This window comes from Rutilus rutilus, assembly GCF_951802725.1.
Source record: "Rutilus rutilus genome assembly, chromosome: 1".
Lineage (NCBI taxonomy): Eukaryota > Metazoa > Chordata > Actinopteri > Cypriniformes > Leuciscidae > Rutilus > Rutilus rutilus.
The window spans coordinates 44,183,212-44,197,937 of NC_140209.1; positions in this window are offsets into that span (position 1 = coordinate 44,183,212).

Here is a 14,726-nt window from a genome sequence, read left to right on the forward strand (position 1 = left end):
GCCGTGTTATTCTGTCATGTTTTCTCCCTTTCGTTCCAAACCGCTTCAAACGCCAGTCTCCTTTCTGCGCTCAACCAATCACGGCGCACCATTCCACGCATTGTAAACAGTAACGGCGGCGCTTTGAATACACCCGGCATCCTAGTTTTCCTTATCTACTTTGTACTTTTTTATAGTTTTGACGGCATTGATGAACCTGTGGTGGTTTCTTCTGCCGTAGGGAGGAAACGTAAACCATCGAAATCTAACCATTTACGTGAGGAGATTAAGAAGATGAGGCACGCGCGCGGGAGGAGGAAAAATGCCGACTGTAGCTTGTTCTCACCCGACAGCATCAAACTTCTGTCACGCTGACACGTCGTTAACCCCAGGGGATCTTTTCAAAAACTTTCAATTCTTGTACTCAAAGTCAACGAAAACAGAGCAGGACCAAGCCATTTTACAGTTGATCGCCGTCAAAAAAGTTCAGGAGGTATTTCTTAGCGATGGCTGATTGAATGTATGTTTAGTCCAGTACGTGTGATTAGTATTGACCGAGTTCAGAGGCTGGCATATGTGGATCAACTTACTTTGTTGTGTATTTTCAACAGTTTCAATTTGAAAAATAACTTTTATATTGATTCAATGGATTAATTGCATTTTGAAAAAAAAAAAAGTGTCATGAATTGATTGCATTTTTTGGAAAAAATAATCCGTTTTTATAATAAATCTTTGAAAATCAAAATATGGATTTGAATTTTTTATGTTATTATAACCAGATGCTATGTGAAAGTTTGAAACAGAAAATAGTGGTTTTCATCTTGCCACTTTCTTGGTAAAGAAAACACATTTTTTACTCAAATTAATCAAAATGGATTTATCACGTTTTGGAACCAAACTATAATATTCAGAAGTAAACAGTGTAGCTGACAGAGTGTTTATGTCAGAATGTTTATTTTTAAACCACAACCTTCTTGGGGCTTCTTTGACTGATACAACCCAGAATGTTTATTTTTAAACCACAACCTTCTAAGTGCTTCTTTTACCGATATATTTACCGATATCTTTTGCATTTCTCATCCAAACAACGTCAAACTTGGCACTGCACTTACTCGTGCCCGTAGCAAGACACCTGTCGATTTTGAAATCCATCGGACTAACGTTCGAGAGATGTGTGGAGAAAACCAGGCACTGCTCATCACCTGTCCAATACAGTCTCAACAGTGAAGCATGGTGGTGGCAGCATCATGCTGTGGGGGTGTTTTTCAGCTGCAGGGACAGGACGACGGGTTGCAATCGAGGGAAAGATGAATGCGGCCAATTACAGGGATATCCTGGACGAAAACCTTCTCCAGAGTGCTCTGGACCTCAGATTGGGCCGAAGGTTCACCTTCCAACAAGACAATGACCCTAAGTACACAGCTAAAATAACGAAGGAGTGGCTTCACAACAAATCCGTGACTGTTCTTGAATGGCCCAGCCAGAGCCCTGACTTAAACCCAATTGAGCATCTCTGGAGAGACCTGAAAATGGCTGTCCACCAACGTTTACCATCCAACCTGACAGAACTGGAGAGGATCTGCAAGGAGGAATGGCAGAGGATACCCAAATCCAGGTGTGAAAAACTTGCTGCATCTTTCCCAAAAAGACTCATGGCTGTATTAGATCATAAGGGTGCTTCTACTAAATACTGAGCAAAGGGTCTGAATACTTAGGACCATGTGATATTTCAGTTTTTCTTTTTTAATAAATGTGTAAAAATGTCATATATATATATATATATATATATATATATATATATATATATATATATATAAACTTTGTATGTATATACATATATATAGATATATATAGATATATATATACAAAGTTTATCAGGAAACTCTAGATGGCGCAGGCTATAGGTCTTTACTCAATTTGTTAGCGATAACATCGTTATCTACATTGTTTGGACCTAACGGAGTAGTAACTCTCAGATATGTTTGGTCTTGGCGGAATAGATCTGCTATGCAGCTGCTGCTTTTATTGCTGCTCCTACAGAGCAAGTACGGGACTTATTAGCATAGTACATAGTTCCACATGTTTTCAACCCGCCCATAAGAGGTGGGATCTCACGATAAAACGGCGTCTTTTCAGTTTCGAGTCAACTAGTAGCTTAGTTGTATAATTTCTTCAGATACTGCCCTCTGTGACCGGTAGGCGTGGCTTGGGAGTGGCCTCGTAGGGCAACGAAGCAAGTGCATTCTGGGAGTTGTTGTCTTTCATCCACATGAGCCAAAAATACATTTTCTGGCTTTTCTCAGTCTAGAAGGCACCAACTTAAAATAATTTCACATTTCTACTACATAAATGACCCAATTTAAATACACATTCATCTTTTCCAGCGTTATCCCTTTAAAGGGGTCATATAATGGTACATGCACTTTTACAAGTTGATTGTATTGAAATGTGTGTTGGCAGTGCCTGTACACAACCATCATATAATGATAAAAATCCATCCAGTGGTCTTTTTTTAATCTCCTTATATGTTTTCCCCCGTCTCAAATCGAGCCGTCTGACCGTGTGACGTCACACGGCCGGACGCCCCTCCCACGATTGTTAATTGACAGCAGTGTTTCAACACAGACCCGCCCTGAACGAGCTGTCATCATAGTCTGCGCGGACATTGTTGATACGCTGGAGCAGAATGCCGTCTAAGCGATTGTGGTGTTCTGTCCTTGGGTGTAATAAGGAACACAGCAGTCATTTTGATGTTCCTAAATCCGAACCGCTGAAGACGCAGTGGCTGAGTTTTGTTTTCTAAGGGAATATTCCCCACGATCAACGTCAATACTTTCATGTTTGCGCGAATCATTTCTCACCAGACTGCTTTATAAAGGAGGGTCAGTATAAAGCTGGTTTTGCTAAGAAGCTGCTCCTGAAAAAAGGATCGGTACCAACTATTCGTGTTCCTGCTGCACCTCCAGAAGAAGAGAGTGTAACGTTTTATTAACCTTTATATTAATCTTTGCAAATCGCTTGCACGCTTCACGATGAATGCACCTAAGGTTTACACTCAGGGTACATTACGGCATGTTTTCTATGTACAACGTTCTCAATATAATTCATAATCCCAAGTTTATAATGAACAACGCGTTATGGTTATTGTGTTATTACAAACTGTGTATGCACAGAACAGAGGGGCGGGGTGGGCAAAGCTCATTATCATTTAAAGACACATGCACTTAAACGGCGTGCTGAAAACAGAGCTGTTTTTGACCAGGTAAAATGAGTGTTTTCTTACAATACTAATGAGAATTTTTAATTAAAGTGTATTACAAACTTTTCATTTAGACCCTAAATAATCATAATAACTTGTACAAAAATGGCATTATATGACCCCTTTAAAGAACCTATTAGCCTGCGCGATCTAGAGTTTCATGACAGAACTTTGTATATATATATGCCCCTATATATGGTGATGCTCAGTGATGCCCTGGGGCTGCTTTGCATCCTCTGGCACTGAAAACCTGCAGCGTGTGGAAGGCAAGATGGATTCATTGAAGTATCAGAACATCTTAGGAGAAAATGTCATGCCATCAGTGAGGAAGCTGAAGCTTAGACCTTCCAAGTCCTGGAAGATTCTACACTGACCATCACAGTCACCTGACTTGAATCCCATAGAACATGTAAACCCAAGAATATTACTGAACTGGAGGCCATTGCTCATGAGGAATGGGCTACGATTCCTCAGAAACGCTGCCAGAAGCTGGTGTCTGGTTATACTTCTCGTTTGCAGCAGGTCATAACAGAAAAAGTGTGTTCTACTAAGTACTAAAGATGCTTGCCATGAAGGGGTCGAATAATTTTGAGACTGCCAAAGTCATTAAAAGTTGCATTTTCAGTTGAATTTGGGGAAACCACTTGAAACATTTGTTGTGTTGAGCTGTTTCAAAAGTAATTGTTTATATAATTATTTTTGTTTGATTTGCTCATTGCAAACAGCTGAAAGTTTGTAAATTTTGCCAATAAACCTGATTTGCAATGGGGGTTGAATAATTTTGATTACAACTGATACATATAAATATATAGTTTAAAGAATATTGTCATCTTTGCTTTTCCAGCTTGGATATTTATTTGATGCCATTCACACAATACAGTATTATATGCCATTATATGCCATTTCATTTTGATTCTATCACCTTTTGCACCTCTACCCGTGACTTCATTGACTGCTATTCATGTTCATTGCATGTCCTTAATTTCTCATCCTTATCTCATCCCATTGGCCACTTTTTAAAGCAAACATTTCTCTCCTTTCATCAGTTAGTTCAATGGTTTACAATAAATTAATTATTTGATGAAAATAAGTAGCCATGTAGATGTATATAGCTTAGACTAGTAAAAACAAGAGTGAAAAATCTGCACCAACTCCATAATATATAACGTTACCATGCTAGAGCCCTTTTAAGAACCCCCCCCCCCCTATGAAAATGGGCATAGCTATGAAATAGACCATCTAAAAAGAGACCATATAAAGTAGATCAGTAGACACGAGCTCGGTGCATGTCAACATCTTAATGAACTACTTAAACATAATATGCACTGATAAATGTAGGGGCAAACATGATAGAGGTGGTGTTAGAGCATGAGAAAGTGGTGCAGACTGGCTGGTCTCCATCATTAGTCTCTGTGTGTTTGCCCACTCTGTTCCTGCACACTAATCCAGGCTCTATTAGCTGTGTCATGATCACTGGAATGAACAATGAGCAAACAGGAGTTCTGGCTTCGGCCACTGAGTATGAGTGTGTGATCTACTGTGAATCAGCAGGGAATGATTAAATTGACATAAATGAATGGGTATTTTAGAGATAGAAGTGTGTAATTAATGCTGATGTGTATAAGGTAGCATCCTGATCTTAAATCCCATTCTGTAAAAAATGATTGACCAGATTACCATATTATATATGGTGAATAACATATATACATTTAATGGAATTTTACGGTAAAATACTTTATGGTAATAATTTTGTTCTTGGAGGATAAAATTAACTTCTCATCAGTTATGTACATTAGGGTTTTGTGTTACATCTAATGTTGTTAAATTAATGTTTATTGCATTTAAATTTCATGTGTTACCTTCACTCTCAGAAAAAAAGATACAAAAGCTGTCACTGTGCCGGTACCTTTTCTAAAGGTACACTTTTGTACCTAAAGAGTGCATATTAGTCCCTCAAAGGTACATATTGGTACCAAAAGTGTACATATTAGTACCTAAATGGTACATTTTAGAACCTTTTTGAAGGGTACTGTCCCAGTGACAGCTTTTGTACCTTTTTTTCTGAGAGTGTTGATGGTGTTTAGCTCATCACATTCAGCTTTTCCATATGCTAAGAAGGACAATGTTTTTTTACTGTGCACCTACTGTAAAAAAAATATTGTCCTTCTTAGCATGTGGAAAAGCTGAATGTAATGAGCTTTGATTCATCATGTGACTCTCATCATCACTATGTTTGGTGGTTGTCAGTGTATTACAAACAGGTGGACCTTTAATGTCAGCTAAACATTAGGCTAAAAAAAAAAAAAAAAAAAAAAAGCGCTAATCAACTGCTTGTTAAAACACCCCTTGAGCATTGGCTTAAGCAAAGCTTAAAGTGAATTTAAGCAGAAGAGAGAGCGAGAGTGAGTCGTGGAAATGCAAAGGATAAGGTAGCTCTTTGAACTGCCTCCTTTTTTGTGGTTTCATTAATTGGATGTGATTATGTGGAGTCTCTTTAGAACTCGCCTCAGGGCACACTCTGTCTTTGGGGTAGACACTATTTCCCTCTGCTGAAGGTCCTGTAGATAATTGATGCACTGGTCTGAATACACCTTGTCTTTGTGCTGCCACATTCTCATGTCCAACACCGGAGTCTAGATCTAGTCTTTCTGAGGTCTGAATAAACCACTCGGGAACTAGTGCCTGCCAGGCCTTAGTGGCACACCCCTTATTCTATGTAAGCAACATGGATGATTTGGCTTAAAACGTATTTTTTTTCTTTAGGAAATACAGGTTTCGATTGGATAAATTGACAGTAGAAAACTAAAATTAGCCTGTATGAACCTTAAACATTTTTGCTATATTTTGAAATGTTGATTCATTTTTGGATAATGAAACTTGAACTCTATTAAAAGATGAAAAATGTGAAAAGGACAGTTCAGCGAAAGATACAAATTCATAATCCCTTTTTAACAATGGCAGGCACACTATCTGTCTTTATTTTTCATTTTCTGAGAATTCTGTTAAATGATTAAAGAAACTATGTAAAAGGTCATGTACTAAACAAAATCTGGTTTTGGCCCCAAAAATCTTTTTGTTTTTTCTTTAGAAAATCTTCATGTGCCTATTTACAGCCTAGACAGTGATTCATACAGGATCTGGAAGGAAGTGGATAAACACTGAAATGATCATAGGACTGCTTGTTTATCCCCGATTAGTGGAATTGGTTGTCTTACAACTCTGCCCATGTTACGACCATACCCGGTCTCCCCTACTAATTCATCTGAAACGTAACAATTATGAAAGAATTATTGCTGTGAATCTGCATGCACAAGCTGAAACCACCAAGCATTCAACTATGCTGAGGCACTGCATTAAGTGCAAGGCTCCATCAACAGGTTGCACACTGACACCAGCTACTGAGGGCGCAGTAGGTGTATGTCTCAGCAATACCCTGAAGCAGTTCTTTACATATTTGCATTGCAATAACATGCTTTATTCAGTTCCTTTTGTAAATAAATGAATACAAATCATATGCTAAAATTGTGGAAAAATCATTTTTCTTGTCAATTTAATGCTGAGGGTTGTAGCCTAGTGGTGACACACTGCTCTGGATGAGAAAGCTATTGTATTGCCTGAGGGGAGACACTGACATACAACACAGTATATGACTGCATTTGACAGGCTCACACTTCTGACTTACCATCTGCCTTTAACTATTCAGCTCCTATTTTAGTGCTCATACCCAGACACATTCATACACATTGGGCCTGAGAAATCTTCCCGTACAGTGGACTAGAATGCCATCTTTTCATCTTATGTGGGGCAGAATTTAGCCGGATTAATAGGTGGAGCTATTTGCTTGTCTAGATTTGGTTCAACCCAAACTTTTAATTAAAAATCCTTGCCATTTATTTTTCAGAATAAAAATGTCCAGTGCATGATGTAATCTTTCCCCCTCTCTCTCTCTTTCATATTCTTTCGATTTCCAAAACTCCTCCCCCACCCACCAACCCCTCTTTCCTGCTCCCTGTTACCTTGTGCGTGAATCTCCATCCTGTTCTCAGGCTGGGGAGAACATAGCTGAGGGAGAATCAATATGTTTTCAATTTGCAGCAGCGACTTGCTCCCTCGCATTCTAATTACAGCTTCTGCTCTTTGTAAGTCTCTCAGCAAGAGAACGAGGGAGAGAGACGCCACACTGCCACCACCATTCACAGCATCTCTGAAACATCCAGCTGTTGGAGTAGGTTTCAACTGTCATAGCCTTATATTGAATATGAGGTCATAACTGCATTATGTAATTATTCAATGGTGACTTAAAGAACCATTTTATTGTCTATCTATCTATCTATCTATCTATCTATCTATCTATCTATCTATCTATCTATCTATCTATCTATCTATCTATCTATCTGTATAGCAACACCATAGCAACCATTCATAATACCTTAATAAACGCACAACAATGCCATAGAAACCACTCAGAATACCTTAGCACACGGCTAGCAGACACTCAGAATAGCATAGCAACACCATAGTAACCATTCAGAAAAAAAACTAGAAACGTCCTATTGCAACCACTTAGAATATCTTAGTTAACATCTAACGATGCCATAATGCCCACACAGCACACCTTAGCAACCACAAAGCAACACAATAGTAAACATTCAGAAAACCTTAGCAAATGCCTAGCAGTGTCATATTGCAACCACTCAAATATCTAAGTAAACACCTATCGATCACTCAAAATAGCATAGCAACACCATAGCAACCATTAAGAATACTTTGGCAAACACTTAGCATTGACCCCCTCAGACCTTAGCAAACAAATAGCCACACCTAGCAACCACCTAGAATACCTTAGCAACCAACTATTTATGCCTAGCAGCCAATACCTGAGAAAACATATAAAGAAGGACAAATGTCCTAACAACCACCCACAACACCCTAGCACTATGTCTGTGAATTTTGCATGGGCAACAATCTCATTTTCTACCAAAAAATGTAACATAAATAAATAAATAAATAAATAATAATAATAAAGTTTAAGACTATCTTCCTTAAGACTAGTTTAAGTTGTATTTTTTGCTTCCATAGAAATCCATTCTGTCTACTGTTGATTCTTTGAGCCACTATGTAAGTAAAGTAACAAACAGAACCAGGCCAACAAGATACTTACTGTGACTCTGTATGAATGAGAGAGAGAGAGAATAGTGAAACAAGGAAATAAAGCATGAGTATAGGCAAAATGTACACAAGGGCTCTGTTTCCATGGCAATGGCAGACATAACCTTACCCCTCCGCACACACTGATAAATACCAGGTTTTACATGCTACTTTGTGCGTTTCATAAAGCTTACCTCGAATAAAGGATCTCTTCACTCTTGTACTTTAATCTCATTGATGCCCCAAGAGAGAATATCTTTACGGGTGTGCAACATGATTGTAAAAGTGTTTCATGGCATTAATGATGCCGCTTGGTATGAGACTGAGAGTGGCTTTTCAGGATAAATAACGCTTTACAATTTACAATTTTATCCTTCCTGCTGTCTCCTCGTTTTTTATTAAGTTGACTAAATTGATTAAGCTGACCCCCATTGCTGCACAATATGCATGCAAAAACATGAGGTTGGATGTTTAATAAAGCCTCCACGCTCTTGTCCATCTGCAGTGCTGTCTCTGCTTTTAAACAAATGTGGACTTGCCATCATTTACCATCTGCCACAATGTTGAAGGAAGGAAGGAAGGAAGGAAGGAAGGAAGGAAGGAAGGAAGGAAGGAAGGAAGGAAAGAAGGAAGGAAGGAAGGAAAGAATGAAGGAAAGAATGAAGGAATGACGAAAAAAGGAAGGAAGGAAGGAGGGGGGGAAAGTAGAAAAGAAGGAAGGAAGGAAGGAAGGGAGGGAGAGAGGAAAAAGGAAAGAGGAAGGAAGGAAGGAAAGATGGAGTGAAAAAAATGAAGGAAGGAAAAAAGGAAAGTGGGAAAAAAGGAAGAAAAGAAAGGAAGGAATGAATGAAAAAGGAAGAAAAGAAGGGGAAAAGAAAGGAAGGAAGGAAAGAATTAAGGGAAACGGGGAGTAAGGAAAAAAAGGAAGAAAGGAAGGTAAGAAGGAAGGAAAGGAGGGAAGAAAAGGATGGAAGTGAGAAAGAATGAAGGAAAAAGGAAGGAATGAAGGAAGAAAAAAGAATGAAGGAAAAAAGGAAGGAAGAAATGAAAGAAAAAAGAAAGGAAGGAATAAATAAGGAAAAAGAAAGGAAGGAAGGAAGCAATGAAGGAAAAAAGGAAAGGAAAAGAAAAGAAAGGAAAAAAGAAAGAAAGAAAGAAAGAAAGAAAGAAAGAAAGAAAGAAAGAAAGATTCTAAATACCCATTTATCTCAGTTCATGAAACCCATTGTTGATGACTGTGATCCAAAGTAATGCATATGATAGTCACACAGCTAATCCCTACTGCTGACATGCGTTTATTTGCATGTTATTATTAAGAAGATCGACAACAACAAGGAGGAGAAGGAGGAGGTGGAGGGGGGGTTTGCTAACATGCACACAGGCTGCAACTAATCAAATTCTGCTTGATTCAGTGATATTGGAATACTTGACCTTCCCAACTGCTCCTTTCCCAGGAAGACTTCTCAATCCAATCCAATTAGCCTAACAGTGTGTCACCACTACACCAGCTCTGAGCTCTATAAACACACAGCTGGAAGCCTCCACACATACTTTCACACAATATAGGCAGTTATTCACACACAGTTCATTTAGTTTAAGTGTAATTCAAGACTCTTCCATGTTTCTCTGTCATAACTCTTTTCTGCCACTTCTGATTTGTGAGTTCTTGGAGAGTGACTGAGGTGCTGTGAGTTCTGGACCTCAAGGCTTTAAGAAAAACTTGTTTATAACAGTGGTTATTTAATGAATGCAATGACAAATGTATCATGTTTATAAGACTATGATGGAATATTGAACTTGAAAGTCAATGTGTTGTTTTAAAACAATTGTGGTGCATGCTGCTGTGTAGTTGTTTAACAGCGCCCTCGTGTGGACTGCATTGTACAGGTCAGTTTTGTCTTTTATCTTTACAGTCCAATTCAGTAAGGATCTCCTTTTCATTGAGGTCATACGTGGTGTAACAAAGAAAGAGAAACTTGTGTACATTTCATATGAAAAAGTTACTGACTTTTAACTGACTTTTTCTGTTCTTTTTTGAATCTCTGTCTTGAGGTTTAATGAAAATACGACTATACGAGTTGATTACATTTGTGGCCTAATGGTTAGAGAGTCAGACTGGTAACTCAAAGGTTGCAGGTTCAAGTCTAAATACCAGCAGGAAATGACTGTGGTGCACTTGAGCAAGGCACTGAACCCCCAATCGCTCCCCAGTCGCCGCGGTGAATGGCGGCCCACTGCTACCGGTGTGTGTGTCCACGTTTTGCAGTGTGTATGTGTTCACTACTCCCTTCTCCTAATGCGTGTGCACTAGCCTGGATGGGTTAAATGCAGAGGACAAATTCCGACTATGGGTTACCATACTTGGCCCTCGTGCCGTATCACACATTCAAATTTTTCTCAAAATTCGGTACAGCTGCTTATATGACCATATGTGTGCATTTCTTAATTTATCTTATAAATTAAAAGAAAATATGGGAACACTAACAATAAGGTTAATAAGTTAGCATTAGTTAATGTATTAACTAACATGAACTAACAATGAGCAATACATTTGTTACAGTATTTATTCATCTTTGTTAACGTAAGTTGTAAGGGGTGAATTCTGGAATCCACTGCTGCTTCAATCTAATGAGTGATTATAATCAAGGTATTAATCAATATTTTTCCTTCTAAATACAAAATGAGTTGAATGACTTCTCTAGGCTTGTGAGATTTTACTTATAGAAGTTACCAGTGTGATTACTGAAATGTTCTTTCTATGTATTCTCTAATGTCTGCATTAAATACCTGACAGGTGACTGAAGGGTCTGGCCCATGCAGACAATGCAGTTACAGCGCTTGCTCATTTAGCCTGGCTTCCAGAAATGAAATATGGACTCGGTTTGTTTTTAGAAAGGTCTTCAACGTGTTAAAACATATAAGGGTCATTGGAACCAATAGTTTAAGTGACCATTTCTTAGCTAAAGTCTTTACTTTACTGTTAGATTAAAGTGTCCTCTCCTTGAGAGAAAGAACATGTTATCTTGATGTTGTAAGAAGACTCACCTGTTTATAGTTAGAGCCTAGCCAAATCCAACCTTGACCAGCAAACCAGATCTGCGACCTGGAAGGTCACGACGTGCCTAAATTCAGCCGCATAATCAATGGAGATATGCTTAAGTCTATCTGTTAATGTTAACCAATCAGAATCATTCAACCTGAAGCAAGGACATGGCTTAGACCAGGGGTGGGGAACGTTGATCCTGGAGGGCCGCTGTCCTGCAGAGTTTAGCTCCAACCCTGAAAAAAACATTCGGCTGCCTGCAACTTCAGTAATCCTGAAGACATTGATTAGCTTCAGGTGTGTTTGATTAGGGTTGGAGCTAAACTCTGCAGAACAATGGCCCTCCAGGATCAACGTTCCCCACCCCTGGCTTAGACCTTGGTGTATGGCAAGGGTTCTCAACCCTGGTCCTCGAGGGCCACTGTCCTGCAGAGTTTAGGTCCAACCTTGATCAAACTCACCTGCCTGTAGCTTTCCAGTAATCCTAAAAGGCTCAATTAGCTTAATTAGCTGGCTCAGGTGTGTTTGATTTAGGGTTAGAGCTAAACTCTGCAGGACAGTGGCCCTCGAGGACCAGGGTTGAGAATGCCTGGTGTATGGTATAACTGCTGTGATCTTTGTAACTGTAAGTGGGGCGGCCTACGAACTCCTTGTGAGTCTTGAAGCTGACTTCTGCCTGATGAAACTGCAAACTCTCTTCAGTAAAAAAATTCTTCAATTTATTATAATTCTGACTCTTGTCTTAAATTGACTGCACTTCTAACTCCTGGTCTTAATTAATCATATCTGGTCCTTGGGTCTTTAACTGTAAATCCCCTAACATAGTTAATAAAAATACAGCTGTTCATTGTTTGATCATGTTAATTCACAGTGCATTAACTAATGTTAACTAATACAACCTTTGATTTTGATGTTGAAATTAATATTAACTAAGATTAATAAATGCTGAAGAAGTGTTGTTCATTCTTAGTTCATGTTAACTAAGGTAGTTAACTAATGTAAAGTGTTACCGAAAATATGACGCCCATGAAGCGGGGTGGTCTGCAAGCGAATTGGAGCGAGTAACCTCGTTCTATTATCCCCAAAATCCAGCTCGACACTCCGGGGATGGCCTGCCATGCCCTGAGTCGAGTGGCAAATGATTTAAGTATTACAGGTTGAGCGGGAGAACAGCACTTGTTACAGTACTGAGAGGAGGAATGCCCTTTTCGTGAGAATGTACATTTTTTATTTGGTTTGCTATAACAACGAGAAGAGGTTTGGGTGCGCAAACTGTTGGGCGGGCCCAGAACCAACAGCAAACACATCGTCTCCAGTGCTCTGAGCTGAAGAGGGGAGTGGGAGACGGGCACATCCGGCCTTGGCGGGATTTAACCCTTTCCTCCTCTGTCCTGAGGCATCAGGACTGCTTCGGCTGCACAGTGTCCAGCTAGCTTGGGGCGAGGCCCTTGACACTTGGTCTGGCATGGCTTGACTTCAGGCTCCGCTTTCAGCTGGGGCTGGACTGGCACTCAGGTTGGTCTGGGTCGCTGCTGAGTCGACTTGGGCTGTCTTGGAGCGACTGGAGGCAGTGGAGGAGCTGGCTCTTTTGGGCAAGAAGGGACACCTGTGATGACTCATGGGCTGCGATGTAGCGCTCCTTAAAGTCATCTACTGCGGAGCCAAACAAGCCCGACTGGGAGACTGGGGAGTCGAGTCCTGCCAGCGTCTTTAATCTCTGTGAGATTCAGCCACAAGTGGCGCTCGAGCACCACTAGGTTGGCCATTGATTGATTCTCATTAATAATCCTTAAACATTGCCGGGTCAGGTCCAGACTATCCATGTGATGGAGAAGTTTGACCTGATAAACTTGAAGCACCACCATGGTGTGCAGAGGCGGCCTGGCTGTCAGCGGAAAATGCTGACGAAGTCCTGCAGGGTTTGGAGGGTGACTAGCCTTAGGCGGGCAACCGTCAACCAGAGAGAGTGGTCGAAGAGGAAGAGCATTCGGGGCGGACTCCTGGTGGACTTCTGGGAAGAACGGGGCTGGATGCTGGCGAGGGGCCTGGCTGCAGGAACCCTTCATCAAGTCAGCTGCGGGCGGGCCGACCAGAACAAGCTGAGCTCTTCTGAGGACTCGCAAAAGCTCTGTGTTCATACGAGGCCGCATGTCGTCAGACTGTTTAGGCAGCGGAGTCATTTCGCCTCGGCTAGAGAATGGAAGGCGATGGGCGTGATCCGGGCACGCAGCGTCGCGAGGTTCAGCTCCTCGCAGTGCGGGCAGCTGGAGTTCAGAAGAGCTACCTCGGCGTCGGCGTCATATATTTCACAACACTTCAGCACGTGATTCTTATTAACTCTGGGTCATATTTCAGTTTTCTTTTACCATAGCAAAGTGTCTGAGGACTTGATACCTTGTACTACTGGAGAGTTCAGGTAGCCTAGGTTGCAGATCTGGAAAATGGTGACACTGGAGAATAAAGGGTTCCTGGTGATTTCACACCTAATTCTTCACCTTAATTCCTTTTTTTATTTTTGCAGTTGATGTGTCTTTTCTTCTTGGCCTGTTTTTGTATGACCCTGCTGAACGAATAAGCGTTTTTCTGTCCATTGGTCACGCCTTAATTTTGCAATTTCTAATCTTTTTCATGACCATTTAATAATTTTTGACTTTTCAGTACGAGTTAAATCTCTTATTTGGCTCATTTTACCTGTAAAAGAAAACCTGCATAATAATTATGCACACCTGAATATAAGCCGTTTTTTCACTCCCAGCCTTCCATAACAATTATATATCACTTATGATTAAATACAAAATTTATAGTAGTTATTAAGATTGATGTGGTTGGGAATTGGTAAAATGCGCATGGAAAAAAACATGATCAGAATATCAACTTGCATAATTTTTATGTACGGTCCAAGTGAAGGATGTAACACTTCAGATATACTAATTATTTTTGTTAGAACAAAAATAGATAAAAACATTTTTTTATTAAATTAATTTTAAAAACATAACTGCAAAATCGTCTGTGTTTTTTTAAACTGGGTATCGCTGGGTAACACTTCAGATATACTAATTATTTTTTGTTAGATCAAAAATAGATTAAAAAAATAATAATTTAATTATTTTTAAAAACATAACTGCAATATCTTCTGTGTTTTTTTAAACTGGCTATCGTTGCAATTGTTGCTCCACAGTCCTACATTGTGAATACGCAGCATGGGATTGTGAGACGTAACCGTCACCATCTGGTACCTATGCAAACATCAGCTATAAATGATAAATGTGGTACACAAGATGGATACATTCACTGAGC